Genomic DNA, 10,402 nt, shown 5'->3' with positions numbered 1-10,402 from the left:
TTGGAGTTTCTCAGATTAGAAAAGAAGACCCCAGCCCCTTATAAATGGGCCATCTCTTGTTCTTTGTGTCCAGACTGCCCAGTGTGAAATCCACAGTGACGTTAAATGTTTTCTAATGAATAATTACTGAAAGGAAATGGAGGACTATATGTGTAATGGATTGTAGCGCATTAAAATGTTTTATTTTGCGCACAAAAATGTTGTCCTTCACAAGCACCGTGATTGTTGCAAAAAGGCCTTTGTGCCGGACCTGTTTCAATGGATTATCTGCAAGCGTTTCCATCCCAAATGGGAATCAAAGGCCGCTTTTGGCAAACTAATGTTTTTCAAGATGGCAGCCATGAAACACATTTAGTATTTAAAGTTGCGGGGTTTAAAGGAATGTTTGAACTCGGGAGATTTTCTCACTTACTTTCCCCCCTTTTGATTTGGGAAAGGGTAGCAGCTTCCCCCCGCCCCCGACCTCTGTCCTGTTCCGGCAGCCGGACGGACGGTCCTCCTTTAGCGACTCTTGGAGCCTGTTTCTTAGAGACAAGCAAAGATGTCCCAGGCGTGGGCGGTTGGCACTTTCTCTTGGCTAAATTTCATTTTATTTTTTTTCCTGGATGCATGTGGATGAATATGTGACTGCAGAGTATTGCAAATGTCACCTTGTGGTGAACTTATTAAGAATTTCCCAGTGGGTTTTACGGGGCAAACTATTGGGATTTGAGTGGCTATTCAGCGTCTAAGCATTGAGATCCTTGGGTTTGTGTGCCAGCTCTAATCGGTTTATGACAAAACTAATGGGAGTTTCTGTGCTGCTTGAATTGGTGCGGGGATATCTACTTCAGAGTTTCAATACTGTTTTGTTGCCAATGAGACAACTGCCATAGCAAGGGTCTTCTCTGTCTTTCCCTGGAATTTTACTAATACTAATGTGAGGGTGCTGAGGACAAGAATAGCTGTGTCTGATGCTTGGTGAAATTTTTCTGGAAGGTAATGTTCCAAACTCTTTGGTCATCTGCCTTCATGGGGTCGAGGGTAAATGTGTTCATTCCCTGGAAAAAGTCTCTTTGGTCCTCATGGATGTAGCCAAAGACATCCACAGTCTTGCTTTTTTCCATGGGATTAATCATATTGAAATATTGTACTAAGAAAAAAAGACCAGATACGCATTTCTCATCTGCGAATTAAAGATGTCGACAGAAGTGGGTCTTGCTTGCAAGATGCTGCCTGAAATCCTCGTTGGTTTTTAAGTTTTAGATAAGAGACACAGCCACAGGATTCTGTGTTAGAAATAGATACAAAAATCAACAGTTTTAACAGGTACAACAGAGTATTGATCTCCTTTCCGATAACGTGAACATAACTTCCATCCCCCGAGTCTTCCTCTGTTGGTTTATCCTGGTTACCTGCTGTCTTCACAAGTCTAACGAATTTTCCAGGTGAAACAAGGCTTCTCAGTGACTTAGCTTTCCCAGCTAAGATTTTATAGAGAATAAATGAAAAATAAAAGCGTGCACTTCCTCACAGACACTGCTCTCCTACATTCTTTATCTTGAGAGGAAACATGACGATTAAGATGTGATTTTTTTTTTTTGGTTTTGTTTTTTAATTTATTTATTTTTGGCTGCATTGGGTCTTCATTGCTGCACACAGGCGTTCTCTAGTTGTGGTGAGCAGGGGCTACTCTTCGTTGTGGTGCGTGGGCTTCTCATTGCAGTGGCTCCTCTCGTTGCGGGGCACGGGCTGTAGATGCGCGAGCTTCAGTAGTTGTGGCATACATGCTCAGTAGTTGTGGCTCACGGGCTCTAGAGCGCAGGCTCAGTAGTTGTGGTGCATGGTCTTGGTTGCTCTGCGACATGTTGGATCTTCCTGGACCAGGGCTCGAACCTGTGTCCCCTGCATTGGCAGGCAGATTCTTAACCACTGTGCCACCAGGGAAGCCCAAAGATGTGATGTTTTTTAAAAGGCTTTTTATTGTGGGGTATAACCCACACACTGAAAAGAGTATAAATAAATGGGCAGTTTGATTAATTATTATAAAGCTCACACCCGTATAACTACCATCCTGGTTACCCCAGAAACCCCTCATGTGCCTCTTACATTCAACTCCTTTCATAGCCACTACAGATAATCACTATTTGGATTTTCATGACTTTTTTTTAAATCAATTGCTGAGTATTTGCAAACAAAAATTATAGCTTTTTAAAAAATCAGACTAGTTTCACAAAGTGGAAGCATCTAGATGATTTTAACTGGTACAGAGATGGCATAGTTATGTGTTCATGTGTATTGAGGAAAAGAACTAGCAAACCGAATGCATCACTGTTCAGATACTATTACTTAGAACAAAATGAAAGTAGGCCTTGTTGCTGATCTTGCATCAACACAAAGAAAAACAACGGAGTCAATAATAGAAAAAGGTCAGACTTGGACCCAGCAAAAGTCACAACTGAAATGTGCAGTGACTGGATTCATTAATGATTGTCTTTTGGATGGAGCAGATTGCTTCCAGTTTAGGTTTGGAAAGAGAAAGCAGATATCCAATAGCCTTTACTGTTCAGCCACCAAAGGCTTTGTAAGTCTGTCAGCAAAAATGAGAGCTTTTACTCACAAGCTACAAGTCACCAAATAACTGTTGAGGAACATCAAGGTGTGTCCTTGTTATTTCGTTGATGGAGGGCAGGGCGCCACTGATCGAGAGATTTATTGAGAAGGCATATCCCTGTATTGAACCTCATGGTTTAAAATTTGAGCTCTAGCTTGAGCCCAAGGATCATCCTTTTTCTACTGAATTTATAAAAAAAATTCTATCCATTATGTTATTGTTACCAAACGCAAGTCATGCACCTGATGCACAGTGAGGCCAAACAAACTAAAACCTTGGAGTTTGGAGCAGAGAAAGGTTTATTGCAGGGCCGAGCAAGGAGACGGGGGCCTGTGCCCAAAAAACCCCCAAGTCCTTGAAGGGTTTCAGCAAAGCACTTTTAAAGGCAAGGTGAGGGAGGGCCATGGTTACTTGTTGCAAACTTCTTGGTGTGGGAATCCTTTGTTTTTGCAGCTGTCCACATAGGTCAGGTCACCATGTTCCTGTAAACCTCCAACAAGACAAATTTTATTCTCTGTTCTGCAAGTTTTTATCTCTGTGTGAATGGACTCTTAAAGGTCAGAGCCCTGAGAATAGGCTACCCTGTATATTTCAGGCTATAGGCAAAATTCTTTTACAAACCATGCAGAGCCAGCATGACTAAGCACAGGAAAAGGAACAGATCTAATATGGAGTCAGATTTGTTCTCCCCTATTACATTGTGTCTTATTTCACTGGTTATAAGCAATAGAAATAACTCTAATTAGGCCAAAAGGGAATTACTTTTTTCTTTTCTTTTGACCTTAGATGCAGGTGACAAAGATGGAGTGTCCCCAGTTCCTATCACACATTGTGGTCTTTGTGAAGCCTCTCTCCAGATTTGTTTTCCTCCTTCTTCTCTCCTCCATTCACCTTCCCAATTAGAGATTCCCTCCCCCTCAGGGCATTTGGAACACATCCTTAAATATGGCTATATCCATGTGCAACATGTAGCTTTGATTTGCATGTTGCTTAAAGGGTAAATTTGTTTCTTTGTCTGTCATAATGCATGTAATATCTTTCCATGATACTGTGACTTCCCTGGCGGTCCAGTGGTTAAGACTCCTCGCTTCCACTGCAGGGGGAATGGGTTCTATCCCTGGTTGGGGAAGCTCCACATGCATGCAGTGCGCCCGGGGGAGAAAAAAAAAAAAGATTCCCTGGGGTGCATCTCCCATGCTATTCAGTCCCTAGTGGTAGACACTGAGGTGACCTCCAAACTGAGCTGTCAGTAATGACCATTTCCCTTCTTTATATTGCTGCAATCAAGGTCTAAGTCCCTGGAGAGAGAAATCTGGAAGTCTGAGCTGTGTCTTCCACCCTCTTCTTGGCTAAAGGAGGTGGGAGCATCTTTTTTTTTTTTTTTTTTTGGGAGCATCTTACTGACTGGACCACGTGACACCTTCCAGTGGGAGAGAGGACACACCTGTGGTAGGGGTGTAGTCAGAGGAGGAGGTACAGGAGCTGTGAGAGCAAAAACAGACATTTAGTACTACAATAGGAAAAAGAAATAACAATACTCTTGGACTCAGTGTCTGACCAGGCAGTGGGAAAAGCAGACAGACACAAGAAGTGGGAACAGTGTGGACAACCGAGTACCTGTACCTGTCACCTCATGTAACTCTGTCTGGCCCACATCCCAGTCCAGTCTGGGACTATTAGCATATATTTGCATATATATTTTGCAGTCACAGTATACATATACATTTGTACTCTGCTGCTCTCCCTTAAAAGGGAGAAAAGATTGGCTGCATAATCTCATAAACATTACTTTAATCTCTATACATACTCTCTCCAGCTGGTGTAATATACTTGACTCTTCACTGTTGTAAATTTGATGTAGATTTTAGAGAACACCAGAGAAACATAGAAACATCAGTTGTTTGAAACATTTCCTTAGCAGAAATTCTCAGGCACTGCATTACTGGACCAAAGGTATAATAATTATTCTAACGATTTTTTTTTTTTTACATATGACATTACCTTTCTAGAGAGAATCAAAACTTACTATGCTACTTGCAGTGTATTTGGTTTTAATCTCACCTCAACCTTGCAAGTATTATGTATTATTCTATCCCTTACTTGATGTTTTCTGGTAAAAGCATGATGCTGTTGTTATTTTCATTTGTATGAATTTAAATATTACTGATGTTGAGCACCAATAGGTAATCTTTGGCCCAGATGTCAGGTACTGCACAGGCAACAGTAGTAATGGCAGTAACGTAGCTCAATCCAGGGCATGTTCCTTATTCCAATTTTGTTGCAAGACTGAAAATGCTTCCCAGGCAAGTGGCGGTATGTAGGCAAAACCAAAGGAGATCAAGCTTCTATTTAAAGAATGGCTTTGGGATTTTTTTTCCCATCCTTTTCTTCCATCTCATACTTTTCCCCTCTGGCACTTGGAGCCTCGTGGGGGAGGGGGGTAAGCTTGGAGTTGGGTGCAAGAGCTCTGGAGTCAAGCCTCCCTCACTTACCATCCGTGGGCCTTAGATAGTTCTTTCCTCTTTTGAAAAATCAAGATAGGTGCTATTATCTTTGTAATGGGGCTTTGTAAGGAATAAATGAGATGATGAGATGGTTGACATAAGGCTAAGGACCCAGCACCAGCACCCAGGGTGCATTTGTGGCCCATCCTCCATCACAGAAGGAGGGTGAGATGCCTCTCTGAGACCCACTACCACCCAGACCACGGAGATGTGCCTTCTCCAGAACTCCGTGTGCTTTTTCTTTTCAGTTCACTTCTTTTTGCCAAAACTTCTCAAACCTGTGTCCCATCAACTTTAGGCACTACAATCGAACCCAAAGCACAGGGGTCCAGTGGTGAGTTTTTAGCCAAAGCTACAATCTATCCAAGATAGGGGGGTTTGGAGAAGTTTGTGGGTCCCCATCTGTACCCCTCAAGTCTAACCACATAGGGGTCCTTGAAACAGCCCTAGAACTGGCTTTGAGGCCATTGTATCTGGTGGTTTTCTTTTGTGGTTTAAGTAGGATGAGCAAATCTATTCAAGGTTCCAGAACAATCTCCTTGCCACAGAACCAGAAGCTCTAAATGCAGGACACATCTGTGGTTCTCACTCAGATGCAGATAAACCTGTTATATGAAAGGGATGAAGTACTATGTTGGAACATTGAAACAGACATAGAAAAACACGTGCGTTTGCTACATAAAAGGCCAAATTGAGTAGAGAAAGAATGAGTTGGGAGTGACAGGTGTGTGTTGAATCCCAGCTCAGCCCCTTACCGGCTGTAGGAACTTAGCCAATTCTCACTATTATTACTACATCCATTGTTATTTTATTATTTACTACTTCTGGGGGAGGGCCTACTTTTTATTTGGTGCTACCTCATATCCTTACAACAAATCTATTAAAGAAATATTGTGGGCTTCCCTGGTGGCGCAGTGGTTGAGAGTCCGCCTGCCAATGCAGGGGACAGGGGTTCGAGCCCTGGTCCGGGAGGATCCTACATGCCGCAGGGCAACTAGGCCCATGAGCCACAACTGCTGAGCCTGCGCTCTAGAGCTCGCGAACCACAACTACTGGGGCCCACACGCCTGGAGCCCGTGCTCCGCAGGGACAGGCCACTGCAATGAGAAGCCCGCACACCGTGAACTCGCTGCCCGTGTGCAGCAAAAAAGACCCAATGAAGCCAAAAATAAATAAATAAAATAAATTTATTAAAAAATATATATATATTGTGACCTCACGTTATATGGTAGCAACCTATTTGGGAGATTCTGTACCTTTATAGAGTTCCATTGTATTGCATGTACCATAATTTAATTTACCTGTTTCCCTATTGATGAATATTTGGATTTTATCTTTGTGAGATCATACATAATAGGATAAATATAAATAAAATTACTGCATCAAAGAATGTGTACTTAATTTTTAAAATATAATAGCAAATTACATTTCATTGCCATACTCACAAAGAGTATGTTCTCAAACTCTACCTATCAAATTGCCAAAAATGAGAAATGGTATTTCAATAGTATTTTGATATATTTTAAATAGCATTTCTCTTTGAAGAGAAGTTAAGTATTTTTTCCTTGTGTTTAAAAGACAAATTTTCTGTTCTTTTCTGTGAATTATTGTTTATCTCCTTTGTCCACTTTTGGGATGTATGCATGTGGAAGGGTGTATGCATGTGGAAGGGTGTTCGACTTTTTCTTATTGATTTATGGAAGCTCTTATATTAAGGAAATGAGTCATTTGCCTGAGCTGTGAGTTGCAAATATTCTTTTCCAAAATTGTTTTTATCTTTTGACTCTGCTTTTCATGTTTTTTCCTAGGCTGAAATTTTCCTATGTAGTTGATCAGTCTTTTCTTCTGTGGCTTCTGAATTTTGTGTCATAGTTAGAAAGGCATTCCTCCTGTCACCTGTATTTTCTTCTAATATTTTATTTTATAATTTTCTTTTTTAATGTTTCAATCTGTGATCCTCTGGAATTTGTTTTGGTTTCTATTGTTTTTGATAAATGTAATTATCAGGAATGAAATGAAACTTCATCAAATGCCTTTTCAGAATCTATGAGATGCATAGTTTTTCCACTCTTGATCAATTGATACGGTAGATCTATTATTAATAGATTTTCTAATATTGAATTCCTGAAGTATATCCCACTTGGTCACGTTTTGCTATTCCGTTATTGTTACACTGAATTCTGTTTACGAATCAGTTATTGAGGAAGTTAGTATTGATATACCTAAATGAAGTTAGCTTAGTTTTTTTTTTTTTTTTTTGCGGTATGCGGGCCTCTCACTGTTGTGGCCTCTCCTGTTGCAGAGCACAGGCTCCGGACGTGCAGGCTCAGCGGCCACGGCTCACGGGCCTAGCCGCTCCGCGGCATGTGGGATCTTCCTGGACCGGGGCACGAACCCGTGTCCCCTGCATCGGCAGGCGGACTCACAACCACTGTGCCACCAGGGAAGCCCTAGCTTAGTTTTTAAAAATATTTTTATTGCAAAATACCATACATGGAAAAGAGTATGTGTGTGACTTAAAGAATAATAACTATATGCTTCCACCCAGTGTAAGATACTAAGTACAATCCTTGGTTTTCCTGGTAGTTGGATCACCCGTGAATGTATCCTTAAGCAACATATTGCTTAATTTTGCTTGTTTGGGACCTTGACTAAAACAGAATGAAACTACAGGTGTATGTGTATATTCTTATGTGACTTGCTTTCTTTGAACGATGCTGCTTTTTTTTTTTTAATAAATCGAACCATGTTGATGGGCCTAATTGTGATTCATTCACTTTCACAGCTGTGCACAACGTAATAGTTGAATTAAACCTCTTTGTTGAATCTCCTTATCCAGGATCTGGCATGTATTTCCATTTCTTGAAGTCTTGTTTTGTGTGCTTCTGGAGTGTGTTAAAAAGAGCATGGACTCTGGAATCAGACTGTTGAGGTTTGAATCTCTGTCAACTATACTATCTGTGTGGCAAGTTATTTAACCTCTCTGAGCCTCAGTTTTCACACCTGAAAAATGGCAGTGAAGTACCTATTACCTCATAGGGTTGTTGAAAGGTTTCAGATGAATTCGTATATGGAAAGTACTTGAGGTAGTGCGTGGTGCTCTGTGTAACTGTTTGGTATGGCTGTAGCATTATGTGATAGTGATAGCCATGTATTTTATTATTGTTACAACGTGAGGTTGTTCCCTGTTTTAGCTTGTTACAAATAATGCTGCTGAGTGCTTCTTGTGTTTGTCCCTCACTGCACATAAACAAGAGGAATGAATTTGCTTGGTCATGGGGTGTGTGTCCTCAACTTTTACTAGGCTATGCTAAATTGTTTTCCAAAGTAGTTGTACCAATTTACACTCCTATCCACAGAGTTTGAGAATTTCTGTTGCTGGACATTTTTGCTATCCTGTCCTATCAGGTTTTTAAAGTTTTACCAATTTGTTAAGTATGCAACTGTATTCCATTGGGGTAAAAATTTGCCTATTTTGTATTTTTATTGGCCATTTCATTCTTCAACAAAATGCCTGTTTGTCATTGAGCCGGTTGGTTTTTCTTATTCATCCGTAAATTCTCTTTATGTGTTAGAAATAGTTTTTCTTTCACCCTGTACCTTTTCTTTTCACTTTTTAACTATCTTTTGATAAACAAAAGCTCTTGATTTTCATACAGTCAAGATTGCATGTCATTCCCTTTATGGTTGATATATTTTTGTATGAATTATGAAGAAATCCTACCCCGTGGTCATGAAGATAACTTTTACATTCTCTTCTAAAGACTTATAGTTTTGCCTTTCACATTTATATCTTGATTTTTGTCACATCTTTGAGATATAATTTCACATACCATTCAGGCAATTCACCCTCTAAAATGTACAACTCAAGTTTGTTATTATCAGCATATTCAGTTGTACAACCATCACCAAAATCAATTTTAGAACATTTTCACCACCTTAAAAAAATTTTTTTTATACTATAGCAGTCACTTCTCATTTCCTCCCAAACCCACTAACACTTGGCAACCACTAATTAACTTTCCATCTCTCTATATTTGCCTGTTCTGGACATTTCATATGAATGGAATCATGTGATCTCTTGTGACTAGATTCTTTCACTTAGCATAGTGTTTATCCATGTCATGTATCAGTACTTCATTCCTTTTTATTGCCAACTAACATTCCATTGTATGGACACACTACATTTTGTTTTTGCATTCATCAGTTAATGGACATTTGGGTTGTTTGCACTTTGGGGCCATTATGAATAATGCTGCTGTGAGCATGTCTATATGAGTTTTTGTGTGGACACATGTTTCCATTTCTCTTGGGTATATACCTGAGAGGAGAACTGCTGGGTCATATGGGAAGTCTATATTTAACATTTTGAGGAACTGCTAGGCTGTTTTCCAAAGTGGCTGCACCATTTTATATTCCATCAACAGTGTGTGAGGGTTCCAGTTTTTCCACTTCCTTGACAACACTTGCAGTTGTGTGACGTTTTGACTGTAGCCATACTAGTGGGTATGAAGTGATGGCTTATTGTGATTTTGATTTGCATTTTCCTATTTCAACTCTTTTAATATACAGACTACCTTGCAGTGTCCTTCCACAAATGATGAAGAAACTAGATAGTTTGTTCTATAGAATTTCCCAGGCTGAATTTAGGTGATTGTGGTGGAAGCAGTTATTTTTAAAGTGTTTCTCATTCTTTGTTTTCCTTTGAATTGGAAATTAGATTCCAGGCCTGTGCAGCCTAAACACTAGTCACTAGCCAACTTTGGCTATTTAAATCTAAATTAATTAAAATTAAATTAATATTTCAGTTCCTCGGTCTCATCGTATTTCAAATGCTCAGAGGCCATGTGTGGCTCATGGCTGCTGCATTGGACAGTGAAGCTGCAGAATATTTTCATCCTCTCAGAAAGTTCTATTCTTTTGAAGTGTTGGCCTGATCAGGTTCAGTGAGGCTTAATCAAGATTAAGCTGTGCATGATTTGAATCCATTGAAATCTGAGATTTGCTTTATGACCCAGGTGGTGGTCAATTTTTGTCAGTGCTCTATGTGCTAAATGTATACTGTGCGATTGTTGGGTGTAGTGTTATACTTGTGTTAGCTAATTGTGCTGTTTAGATTTTCTCTGTCCTACCGATTTCTTGGCCATTGTTTTCTGTCAGTTGCTGACAGAGGTTAGTTAAGGTCTTCCACTGTTAGACTGTCTGAATAAACTATAGTGCAGTTGACCCCTGAACAACATGGGGGTTAGGGGTGCCGATCCTCTGTGTAGTCGAAAATCCACTTATAACTTATAGTTGATCCTCC

This window comes from Delphinapterus leucas, chromosome 14 (genome assembly GCF_059928025.1).
Source record: "Delphinapterus leucas isolate spDelLeu-1000000601 "Yukka" chromosome 14, BTC_Dleu_Yukka2, whole genome shotgun sequence".
NCBI classification, from domain to species: Eukaryota; Metazoa; Chordata; class Mammalia; order Artiodactyla; family Monodontidae; genus Delphinapterus; species Delphinapterus leucas.
This window is presented reverse-complemented; position numbering follows the sequence as displayed.